Source organism: Pezoporus wallicus, unplaced genomic scaffold (genome assembly GCF_028554395.1).
Source record: "Pezoporus wallicus isolate ANWC-B61680 ecotype Strahan unplaced genomic scaffold, APGP_CSIRO_Pwel_v1 contig_7853, whole genome shotgun sequence".
Classification (NCBI taxonomy): domain Eukaryota; kingdom Metazoa; phylum Chordata; class Aves; order Psittaciformes; family Psittacidae; genus Pezoporus; species Pezoporus wallicus.
In genome coordinates, this window is record NW_026641765.1 from 300,868 (window position 1) to 312,348 (window position 11,481).

At 37.5% G+C, this 11,481-nt stretch overlaps 1 protein-coding gene across 6 annotated transcripts in view; it reads right to left on the reverse strand.

The window, feature by feature from the left end:
• LOC130607844 (mitogen-activated protein kinase 10) overlaps positions 1–10,351 on the reverse strand; it is a 148,532-nt gene extending 138,181 nt beyond the window's left edge. For 3 of the 6 annotated variants that reach the window (XM_057425315.1, XM_057425312.1, XM_057425318.1), the window contains exons 1-2: positions 9,935–10,347; positions 5,078–5,197 (exon numbers count right to left, since the gene is read on the reverse strand). The gene's annotated coding sequence lies outside the window, so the exon portion shown is untranslated. Of the gene's footprint in view, positions 1–5,077; positions 5,198–9,934 lie in introns of all 6 variants that reach the window. The other 3 variants (XM_057425313.1, XM_057425316.1, XM_057425314.1) reach the window with 3 other exon arrangements.
• Positions 10,352–11,481: the final 1,130 nt, after the last annotated feature.

The window sequence follows — 11,481 nt, forward strand, 5'->3', positions numbered from 1 at the left end:
TAACTCCCAGTTACATCCTGGGCATGATGTGCTGTGGTATGGAATACCTCTTTGGTCAGTTTGGGTCAGGTGTCCTGTCTCTGCTTCCTCCTGGCTTCCCGTCCTCCCTGGCAGAGCATGAGGCTCACAAAGTCCTTGGTCAAACCAAAACATCTCTTATCAGCTCTGTTCCCAGGCCGAGAGTCAAAACACAGCACTGCATCAGCTACCAAGAAGGGGAAAAATGACTGCTACTGCTGAACCCAGGACAAGAGGGAAGGTGAACAGAGAAAAAGCTAACAGTATTACACAGCATGTTCAGCTCTCTGCTCCCATTGACAGTCTGTGACAAGGAAAGGAACTTTTGTTAAAAACACTACACAAAGAAACAGGCACATAGTAAACACACCACAATAGCAAATCTAGAAGAGGAGAGAGGTAAATTATTTCCCCCTGTGGTTACAAAATACTTCCTACTACTTTATATAACATGGGTTCATATGACATACCCATTAACACAGCTGAATTTACTGTTGTGTTGGTCTACTTTCTACCACTCTCCTGGCACCACTGTTCTTGGTTATTGATTTAGCATTTCCATTTATTCTTCTGCAGACTATTCAGATTATTTTACTACAACTCATAAGGATCACACTAAAGAACTACAGAAAGATTCAGAATATCTGTCTGACATTCTACCCCCATATTCTACAGCAATAGTCCTGAATATTTTCCACAAGGCTGGGAGAGGAGCCTGCCAAATACTGAACTAACCTGCCAGGTGGCACAGTTATTTCTTCCATCAGCAACTTGAAAAATACAGCAGAGACATGAGTATTTCATGTGATATGTACACAGGTGGCACCTGGCACAGGGAGGTATTAAGCTTGTAATACAAGTTCGCCCCTTTTCAACAAGCACAGACTGCTATATAGCAGAAAAAAGCATTTGATCCACTAGTATTTCAAAGTGAAATTAAACAACTGGAGATCCCCCAAAGACTTGAATCTGCACTTGAATTTTTCAGAATAATTTAATTTTCACTTTTTGTATGTGCAAATAGCTTGACTCTTCCTATGCCAGTCCAGGCTACTGGACGAATGCAGCCATAGATACAGAACAGAGATATGCCCACACCTTTACAAGCATTCAGATGCATAGCAAATCTTCACTTTCCAATTAACTTTATCTATAATTTTTTGAGATTATCAGTCAGAACAACCATGGCATATGCTCCCAAAATTCTGAGATACCACTAGGGTATAATCTCAGTGGAAGGGTTGTACATTTTTGAAGCCTCAAGCTTTCACATATTCAAATTCAATTTTTTTCAGGATCAATGATGAAAATCCTACTTTTTATTAAAAGAAGCCTCATAGTTTTTCATATGTATGTGACACTGAGCCTAGGGCATTAAAAAACCCAAATACTGCGAAAGTTGACAATGCTACATTTTGGTATAATTTAATTAAAATACTAATATTACAGGCTGAAAGGTTGAGTAAAGACAAACCAAGAATGAAGGGAGAAGGGAAATGAACCAGAATAAGAAGTAACAGAATAAAAAATAATGCAATATGAGCTTAAAAGGGATTGAAAAAATCCTGTAAAAAAATATCCTGAGGAGACTGAATAAAACAAATAATAATAAAACTAAATAATAAGAAAACCAACAAGAAAAAAAATGCCAAGGCAGGACAATTCCCTTTTATAGGCATTTCCAGTGAAGTTTATTAAAATAAAAGGTGATAAAGAGGTTCCACTGAGATGTCTGTAATTCAAAGTGAAGATCTCAGCACTTTCTGGAAAAGTCCAGTCTCCCCAAAGAGTAAGGAAGGTGAACAGTTAAAGTGTTGACAATTACAGGTCACTTCTGCAAAATCTTTGTTTGTACATAGTTATCACATGATAAATGGCTTTTGGAAATACATTAAGGCAACTGTCCTCAAATAGGAAAACTTACTCATTTTATCAGCACTATTGATAACAGATAAGAAGTCTTTACATTTATCATATGCAGCGAATTTAATATAAATAGGCTTTTCCTATTAGCCAGGGGGCAGAGGAGCAGAATGCAGGTTTATCAAAGAAAACTGTGTTCTGAGCTCTGACATAAATCTCGTGTAACTGTACTAAACTCTCTGGAGCTACTTTACATTTACTTGAGCAGATGATGTTCAGAATTTCTCTTAGTGCACTTAGCACTTACATAGGAATGAACATACAAGAAACTAACGCAATGTTTCATAAAAACATGCAACTGCATAAGTTAACTCTATAAGTGCTTAAAAATAAATTACTTTATCCCAGGTACTTTGCTCATCTGCAGAGCTATATCAAAGCCTCTCTCTCTCATGATTTCTACCGAAATTACTAACTCAGCTTTATAAAACACCCATCAGCCATAGTACTAAACTTATTTTCACGTTAAACAAAATAAAATCACTTTTTCATTACCTGCTCTTTTTGTGATGCATACTATGAACTATTTTTATTCTCCAAATGCTACTTCTCCTGACCATTTTTAGAAGTTTTTTGACAGTGAATTTAACTTTGACAATTACATGCTAGGTTTTAGACCTGATTTCTCATTTCACAAGTTATAAAGCTTGCATTTTCATAAGGAGAAATGGCTGAATACAAAACATAGTTATGTGTTCAAAGTGATTTGTATGCCTTAACAACCAATATTAACTGGAAAGACTCTTCACAGAAAGCATAAGAATTTGCATATCAAGGCCCCATCTTTCAAACACACATGCTAAAGGTTTGTATTACTTGCCTGAAGACAATGATAGACATTTTCTGTATATCTGCAGCTTCAGAACAAGACCTTGAATTACTTAATTTCTGTTAAAAATGTTTCACTCTCTGTTCGTTAAAATTATGTCAGTTGGGAGGAAAACTTCTCAAGCAACTCTTTACCTGTGACATCTCTTAAGTTTTTTTAATTTGTATCCTATACTGCTCTGAAAAAGCTGCTATTTGTACTGATTACCACTCTGAAACTGAGATGAACAAAGCTAAAGAAGGTGACTTAGATGTCTTGAATTAGGTGTCTTAGAGGACTTGAACTCAGAGAGAAAATACACTGAATACACTGAACAGAGCCATTGGTACTTGCTTCAAATACCAAACAGCAGTATCAATAGCTACAACATTAAGACAAAGACATCTTGGTGACCTGAGGGACAAATGATTGAGTCACACTGCTTGTAGGCAGCAATATGACTGTATTCAAAAATTAGCACTGCATGTATTTCTAAATGTAAAATTGCTAAGATTGGAGATTATTGTCACCCAACTTCTTAAAAAAATATTCTACATGTACAGCAATTTTCAAAATGCTAATGGTGACAGGAACTGAACTGCTATAACTATGGACTAATCATATTAACATGTAAAAAAAAGTCATAAAAATTCCATGTAATTTCTCTTCAGCTACTGTCCATTATGGACATATTAACAAAATCCTTTCTTTTTACAATATTACCAACTATCATAAATCCTGAACATTTTGCTGTTTCCAGTTTATTTTAAACTTCCATTATCTACAACAAGTAGGTTATCTATATGCTTTTAAGCACAGAAATAAAATTTGGGGAAAAAAAAGGTTATATATTCATACGGTTTTTAGAGTCCATATTAAACTAAGTATTAAAAAAGATGAAGGCTGTCTTGCTAACAAGAACTGCCTTAGGACAAACACAATAGGCCCTGAAAGCCGTAAGACATTAAAAATATCATAGCAGTAATACATAGCAGGGACGTTTTTTAAGTTCTACATAGATTTTTGCATCCACTCTTCATGACACAAATCACTATTAATGTCCAGGGTTTGGTTTCTCCTCTTGGGAAACACCCCTTAGGTTTCAAGAGAGCACAGATTATTTCAATGGACTAGCAGGTACTGCTTTCTGCTACTTTCTCTCTCATTTCACTCTGGAGTAAAGTCAAATTCATTTAACTGACACCTGTTCCATTTTTTCAGCAGCTCTACCAAGGATGAAAGTAACATGCCATCAGAGCACTCATTTCATTACTGTTGTATTAGTCACATATCACTAATGCCCACCAGTCATTATGTACTACGTGTTTCCATCTCTGCCTGATCTACCAATAACATTCTAGTGGTGTAGCTCTACACCTTATTTGTGTAATAGCATCAGGCATAAGTTTTGACACTGGCCACCAGTAAAGGTCAAATCACACAAGATCTACTTGAAGTCTACAGCTGTGGCTTCTTTTTGAATCTGTTGGCTGGTTATGGTGACTGCAACTGACAAACGTCCACCTGGTATCAGAGGGGGAAAAAAGTAATATAAGCTTGTTTTGAAGAGAAAATTTGTTACCTTCAATCATTACAAGATCTCACAATAATTCTCTTGTGATTACATGGGACAGTTAAAAACAATTCCTCATCTCCCAAAGGAGATCATCTAAAAGAAATTATGGGGATCAAAATTACTTACTATGTAAGAAAGAGGTTGCAAAATTATTAGCAGACTTACAGATAAAGCCAAAGAGTATTTTAAAAAGGCTATTTCCTTTTAAACACTATTCTTACAATCTATTTTCCTGTCAAAGAATAGAGTTATATGTCAGAAAATTCTGTCATGATTCCTCAAAGTCTTCTTTAGTCATATCAAATAGGAAAAAAACCCACCTTTCCTCTCCCCCACCCCAAATCAAAGAGATGCAAAATATTTTGTAGTTAACAAAATTTGGTGTAAAATAGTGGATATATCAAGCCAAGAATGTGTGTATGTAGGAGTTTTTAAAAATCATTTTTTATCCTCACACTTTCAGCACAATCCTATTCCCAATGTGCTCCACCTGATGATCACATGTACAATGCAGAAATTATACACTTTAAAAAGACATTTAAAAGACAGCATTAGGCTCATATGTACTAAAAATTAGCAGAAGTTGTAGTTTTAACCTTCCTCCCCTCAAAAAAGCTCACAAAGAAAACAACAAGAAATAAACCCCAAACCACCACCATGCACTTTGGCATCATTTAGCTTTTTTTTTTGCTTTTTTTTTTTTTTTTTTGCCAAGTAGTTGGATTTAATAAAATAATACACTGTTGACTCACCACAGCATGTGCTATGTCTCATCTATAGGAAATGGTTCAAAGGCATCAACTTCATGCATGGGTTGCCATAACTGATACTTGAGCCTGGCCTGCTGCTGGTACAGGTTTCTAATACTAGCCCTAAGCACAAAAAAAAAAAAAAAGAGAAAGAAACATTTGGGGCTTATTTTTCAGGTCTGACAGAAACAGAGAGAGTGCACAAACGAAGCTAAACCAGAATGTAAGTATTTGAACATCATGTAACAAAGACAATATTTTCCTCTGATAATACCATAATGCATCCAGTTACAGGCAATATCTGTGCCATATTTTCCCTTCTGCTGTGCAGAGAAGAAAGGCTAGAGATAGAAAATAGTGCAGAATAAAATGTTATTTAAATGGGAGAGAAAGGTCACAGTCATATCCCCTCCCCACCAAAAAAAAAAAGGGGGAGGGGGAGAGGAAGGTACAAATTAAGGTGGGCAGATTCTTGCGCTCAAGAGCTCATGTTCAAGACTATACAAATTTTAACAGATGGTACCAAAAATCATAACACTGTTCTAAAATAGTTATTTTCTGTTTCTATCCTATCTTTCTCATGTTAGGCCTTCAAAATTTTCTGTGAAATGAGGAAGAGCATAACCTTTCACTGTAACAAGCTGAGGTTTGTACACTGTCATCTTTCACTAGTACCTAGGGATTGAAATTAAATTTGAATTGTGACATTATGAACAGCTTTAAAAACTGTGTAATATGGACACATATAGGTAAAAGAAAAGGCCTGTAAATTACTGTTGTTCACCAAATTATCATACTTTTAAAAACAAACATCAAAATAAGTGACAAAACACTTTCAATTAACAAAGTGCTTGCAATTGAGAAAATTATAGACAACCTCAAGAAATGTAGAAAGCAACTGTTGTGATATTAAGACAGCAAACAAGAGGAGAAATAGTCAAGCACTAGCACTCTCTGTAACCACTGAACAAAATTAAGTGACTATCATTAAGTGAAACATTTGGGCAACATTTTCTTATCACTCTTTCACAATATATTTTCAAATAGTTCAGAAGAATCCTAAACATTTTACTAAGGATAGAGGATTAAAAATCCTTATGAGAAAACACTTGCTTAACCAAAAAGGGCCCAGTACATTTCACTGGAACAAGAGTTGCACATACTCAATCTCTCTGAAGTGTCACTTCAAATAGCAATTCTTAATTTCCTAGGTTATCTGACCTCTTAGTGTAGAATGTTGGTGAAGCAGTTATTGACTTGACTAGAAGGCTCTTCTGGACCTCCAACTCTTACTGTTTATTACAATGTTAAAAGCTGACAGTAATCTTGTGAGACTGTAACACCCAAAATTTCCTATGTCATCACTGTGATGTGAGCAAGGGTCTGCACTCTTGCTGTCAACCTCTTCTTTTCCTTAGGCAGGAGAAAGAACCTGGAAGACTAAAAATACAACTGTTCTTTCTCTTTTTTGCCTTAAAAGGGGTTCTGACTGTGTTCAGGCATAGTCAGAGATACCGTAAGATTCACAAAAAATCACGACTTCACATCCTTTCTATACAGATGAAGCTGAAGAGAACATTCCAGTGCCACTAGTGAGTTCATGTGCCAAATCCTTCTTTTAAAATCTCTATAACACATATAACTGGAAAGTACTGGGACTTCCTGTCCTTCTCTTCTAATAAAATAGCCAAGACTGATTATAAAGCTTCCTAACAAAGCTATAGGTAGCAGGCTAAAATACAGTATAGCTACTCAAGGAAAGCTGTGTAATTTTTGCAGACAGTGAACAGGGGACTATTAAACTCTGTCCCTGTACTGCTTTTGATCTCTAATCTCACTGTCCCAGCATCAGAGAAAGGAAACATAGCCGTAATACCTGATATTTCACAGTAGAGCTATATGTTACTTTCAGTTTTAGACAACTGACTTTAGATGGTTACTTGAATACAAAAGATCTTTTGTTTCCGTGACTGTTTTTCTTATGTCTGTCTCCACAGAAGGTTTTGCAAGAAGGAAATTAAGAAGAAGCCGCAGTAAATGCAGCATTTTTTCTTTTAACTGGTGTCCTTTTATGAGAATTCATTTTTTTTTGCAAGCAGCCCTCAAAACAGTAAGCATGCAAGAATTACAGAATTGGGTAGCAGAAGATAAGCAATGAAAGCCAGGTTATAGTTATAATCAGTATCGTGGTCCAACGAAATGTCTCTTTTCTCTTGATGACGTAACAGAGCAGCAACTATGGTAATACTTCAATCACTAGGTTTCGATATTATAATTTCTAGCAGTGCTATAATAAGCTCAAAATATAACCGATGGCATGGGAAAGGCTATGGGTATAGAATGCTTGCCATAAAAAAAAACAAAACCAAACAACAACAAAACCAAAATACCACCTTATTTGTTTTGACAATTTATCAAGCTGGTGATATATTCCATGATTCGGGAATTGCCCAAAGAACTGGGTAGCTTCTACTTAATAACAGTTTATAAGAGAGAAGCAATTTTAAATCTGTGGACCTTTCTATAAATGCAGCTTTTCTGCCTTTCAAATCTAAATAAGACTACAATGTTGCTTGCAGAAGCAATGCTAAAACTATCTCCTTAGGGCCTGTGTTAGAGCTCTCTTAAATTGCATGAGTTTTGCAATGGGCTGCAAACTACAAGTGAGCTTTATTGACATTCCCCAGTGCAGTAGTAGGAAAATTTTGTTAGCTTTCCTTTTGCTTTCACAAGCCAAATGTGGTACTGTAACACTGCTGGAAGATATTTTGTCTTATAATTACTGATCTAGTAGTATTAAATCTCTAAATAATGGCTGCAAACATGCCAACCATTGACAGAGAGGAAAAAAACCCCAACCAACCAACCAACCCTCTCCCCCACTCCCCAAAACCAAAACCACAACAACCTACAATAAAACACTCATCCTCAAGGTCTGCTCATAAAAAGCCCCTTTGGTGCATACACGTATTTCTAACAATAAGGAGGACATTTTATAATACCAAACAAGCAGACAGGCAGCAGAAGGCAACTTATTTTTCATGTTAAGCAATTTTTGCCCCGTAATCCTAACACTCCTCAAAAAAAAAAAAAAAAAAATTAAAATATTGAAATTCCAACAGGACCCTGAAAAATTATGGGCACTCTGAAACAGCAGGAGAGAGCAATGTGCAAGAGTGCAGGTTACTCAGAGCCAGAGAGGAAGAATATTATTTAATGACTGAGGTCAAATCACCTTTGTCATTCACATCTACATCTCTGAAAGAGAAAGCCATTAGCTGAGCCAATTGAAAAGGTATTTCTGTACCACCTTTCTTAACAGGTAAAGTGAGCACACAGCAGCAGGATCACAGAAGAAAATACTACTTCAAAGTGTTTCCAGCTGGTGACTACAGAGAAGTGTTCTGAAAGAGGGTTAAAACCCGGCGGTATGGTGCACTCCACTTTCCCCAAGGCACAGGAACCAAAGGTAGCTTATATGTAAGCAAAGATAAACAGCTCTGTGCAATACCAGCACCATCTTATTCTATCTTAGCCTTTCCCTTTTCCTGAAGCTGGCCTTGCATGAGAAGCTCTGCGTCCTCTAGCAATCTGATTTCAGGCTTCTCCTGAGCATTTAAAATATACTTATTTGCTTTTCTTCAAAACAAATTCAACTCTATGCCATCATTTTCTTCAAAGTCTGTGTTTTTATATAGTGTTGATTTTGTCTTTAAACAAGGGTCCTGCAAAACTCACAGTGAACATATCAGAGGATGGGAAGGCTGCAATGGGGGTATCATGAAGCTATGCAGCAAAAAGAACCCATGTAAACAAGCTTACAATCACTCAGTACACAAATGGTGTGAAACATACCCATCATGGTTCGCTGTAAGCACCACCTGCTTATTAAACAACGCTGTAACACTTAATTATCAAAGTCAAATGTGTATTATTTCTAATAAGGTCTCTCTGCAGTAAAAGACCCCAACATTTCTTCCTGTAGCAATAGCTTTTCTGCCTGAGAATTTCCCTGCAAAGCAACATTGATTTCACTGCAGCATCTACACATTGTTAATTCTCTTCTGCAAAATAAATGGCCTATACCATGCTGTAAACACTCCTAAAAGCTCTTGGTGGTTCTGTAAGACCTAGTGGGCTGAGTTGTTCACTCGGATCACAGAGTAAAGCAGAAGAGTGATGATTACCTTAAAAGATCACTTTCCTAAAAACAACCCCCACCCCCACATCCAGCAAGGTTTGTCAAAGGCTTCTACACACACACACACACACACACACACACACACACACACACACACACGCACACACACACACACACACGCACACACAGAGTGCTGGTTTTCTGTGTGTAGAAGGCCAAGACTTCTATTCTCTGGATCTTCTACTTGTTTATCATTATCCTTTCTTTTTATTTTTATAAATTCTAATTTTACATGGCTCCATATGGATAATATAATCCACATAAGGTGCTCATTTCTACTGAATTGCAAACCAACACACTTCCTTCCCCCCAAAGCCCCCAAGCAGTGTTAGAGGTGATGAGGCTGAGTAAACGCTACTGTTTACATGAGCCAGCTGTTAAAGCACCATCGCACTCCTTTTCATGATGTCCCTCTGCACTGCTCTCACAACCATCTCACCTACAGCACCCAAACAGAAAAGCTCATACACACCCGAATGCAGGGAAATGATGGTTCTCTGGCCACAAAATACACAGCTGCAGCCTTCTTGTTTCCTCAGTTTACTTCATTAACCTGTCTGTCGCTCCCTCTCCCCCATTTTTTTTTAAACAGCAATCAATATTCATCACCCCACCCTGCGAAAGCAGTTAGTCATAGAATATTAGCATCAACCACCTACCATTCCGTGCTTGCGAGCTATTTTCCTCGTCCAGAAACCTTTCCCCCAAACTGCGACTGTAGGTGGTATTTTTAAAATCACATTCCAAACAGTGGCAAGGAAAAAATGGGTTATTTATGATGATAATAATAATAATAATAAAAAAAAAGAAGATGGGCAGTTGGATTCAAGGTAAATCACTGTTTTCATTTAAAGAACTAAATGAATGCCTGGGGGAAAGGGTAGAGCAGAACAGAAAAAGGGGAGGCAAAATGTCTGATAATAATGAAATAAAGGAAGGAAAAAAAAAAAAGGGGGGGAAAAAAAAAAAGAGTGGCTTGCTGAATCACGCTCTTTCACTGCCTGGAAACCATTGTGCAGCGTGATGCTGGCTGTACCATTGTGGAATCTACCAGAGGAGACAGGCAGAGAGCTTGGGGAATGGGGCTGCTATGGCAACTGAAAGGAGCACACATGACGTCAAAGCACACAGAGGTCTCACAGGGGGAGGGAGAGAAAAGTCTAATCTGCAGCCACAGCTACAGTATGTCCTGGTGAATCAGGGGATACAGCAGACTGCAAAGGGGAGCTGAATAGTCTTCTGTAGCACTCACCAACAGCAGCGGCTCGGACATTTGCAGCATCAGGGAGCTAGTCAGTACAGAGAAGAGGTAGTAATAGCAGTGTAGATATGCTCCTTTGTTTACATTGGCTGCTATACAAAAGCACAAATGCCCATCACCCTAAATAGAAAAATCTAAATGTTTCAAATTCATTTAAGTTTCTGCAAGAGATGGACAGTGGGGTGTGTGTGTAAATAAATGAATAAATAAATCACAACACATCTCCTTCACAGCTATTGAACACAGCTATTCCTCACACAAACAAGCAATGCAACTCTAAGAACAGAGTCCCTTTGAAGCCCAAGGAGCCACTAGAGATTTCCCCATTAGCAGTATGTTGTGCCTACTACTAGAATGCTCCAAATCCCCATACTAAAACTTGCCACCTTCAAAAAGTCCCATTATACAGAGGTACTATTGCATTTAGAGCTCACAGAACCAGCAGAGTTGGTGATGATTTCTGGTGCCCTCAAAGTTGAAAAGTTATGTTGATGACATTTCTTCTGAACACATCAAACTGAAGGATGTCTCCCCTCTTCTACATTAAACAGCAAAGAAAATACACTAGAAAGCTCCAACACTGAACTAGATTTCCATGAGATTTATTCTGGGATAAGAGCTAGCTAGAAATATTTATAGTGAAATTCAAACTTCCTGGAGTACTTATCTTCTTTGAAACACAAACCATTTAATTCAGAATATCAAATACATTGGTCAAGAAGAGCTCCAAGGAACTTGCTGCAGCTTTCCTGTCAGTGGCCTGAATATACCACAGGCTTTACTACAGCCAGAGCCAAACAGTCCTGTATGAGCTGGAACTCTATCATTACCTAATTCAGGCTGGGTAACTGCTCCCTCCAATGAGCCTCCTTTCACCCCAAGAAAGGTTTCATCCCTTCCAAATCCTAAAGAATAACACAAGAGAATGCCCTGAAAAATTATTGC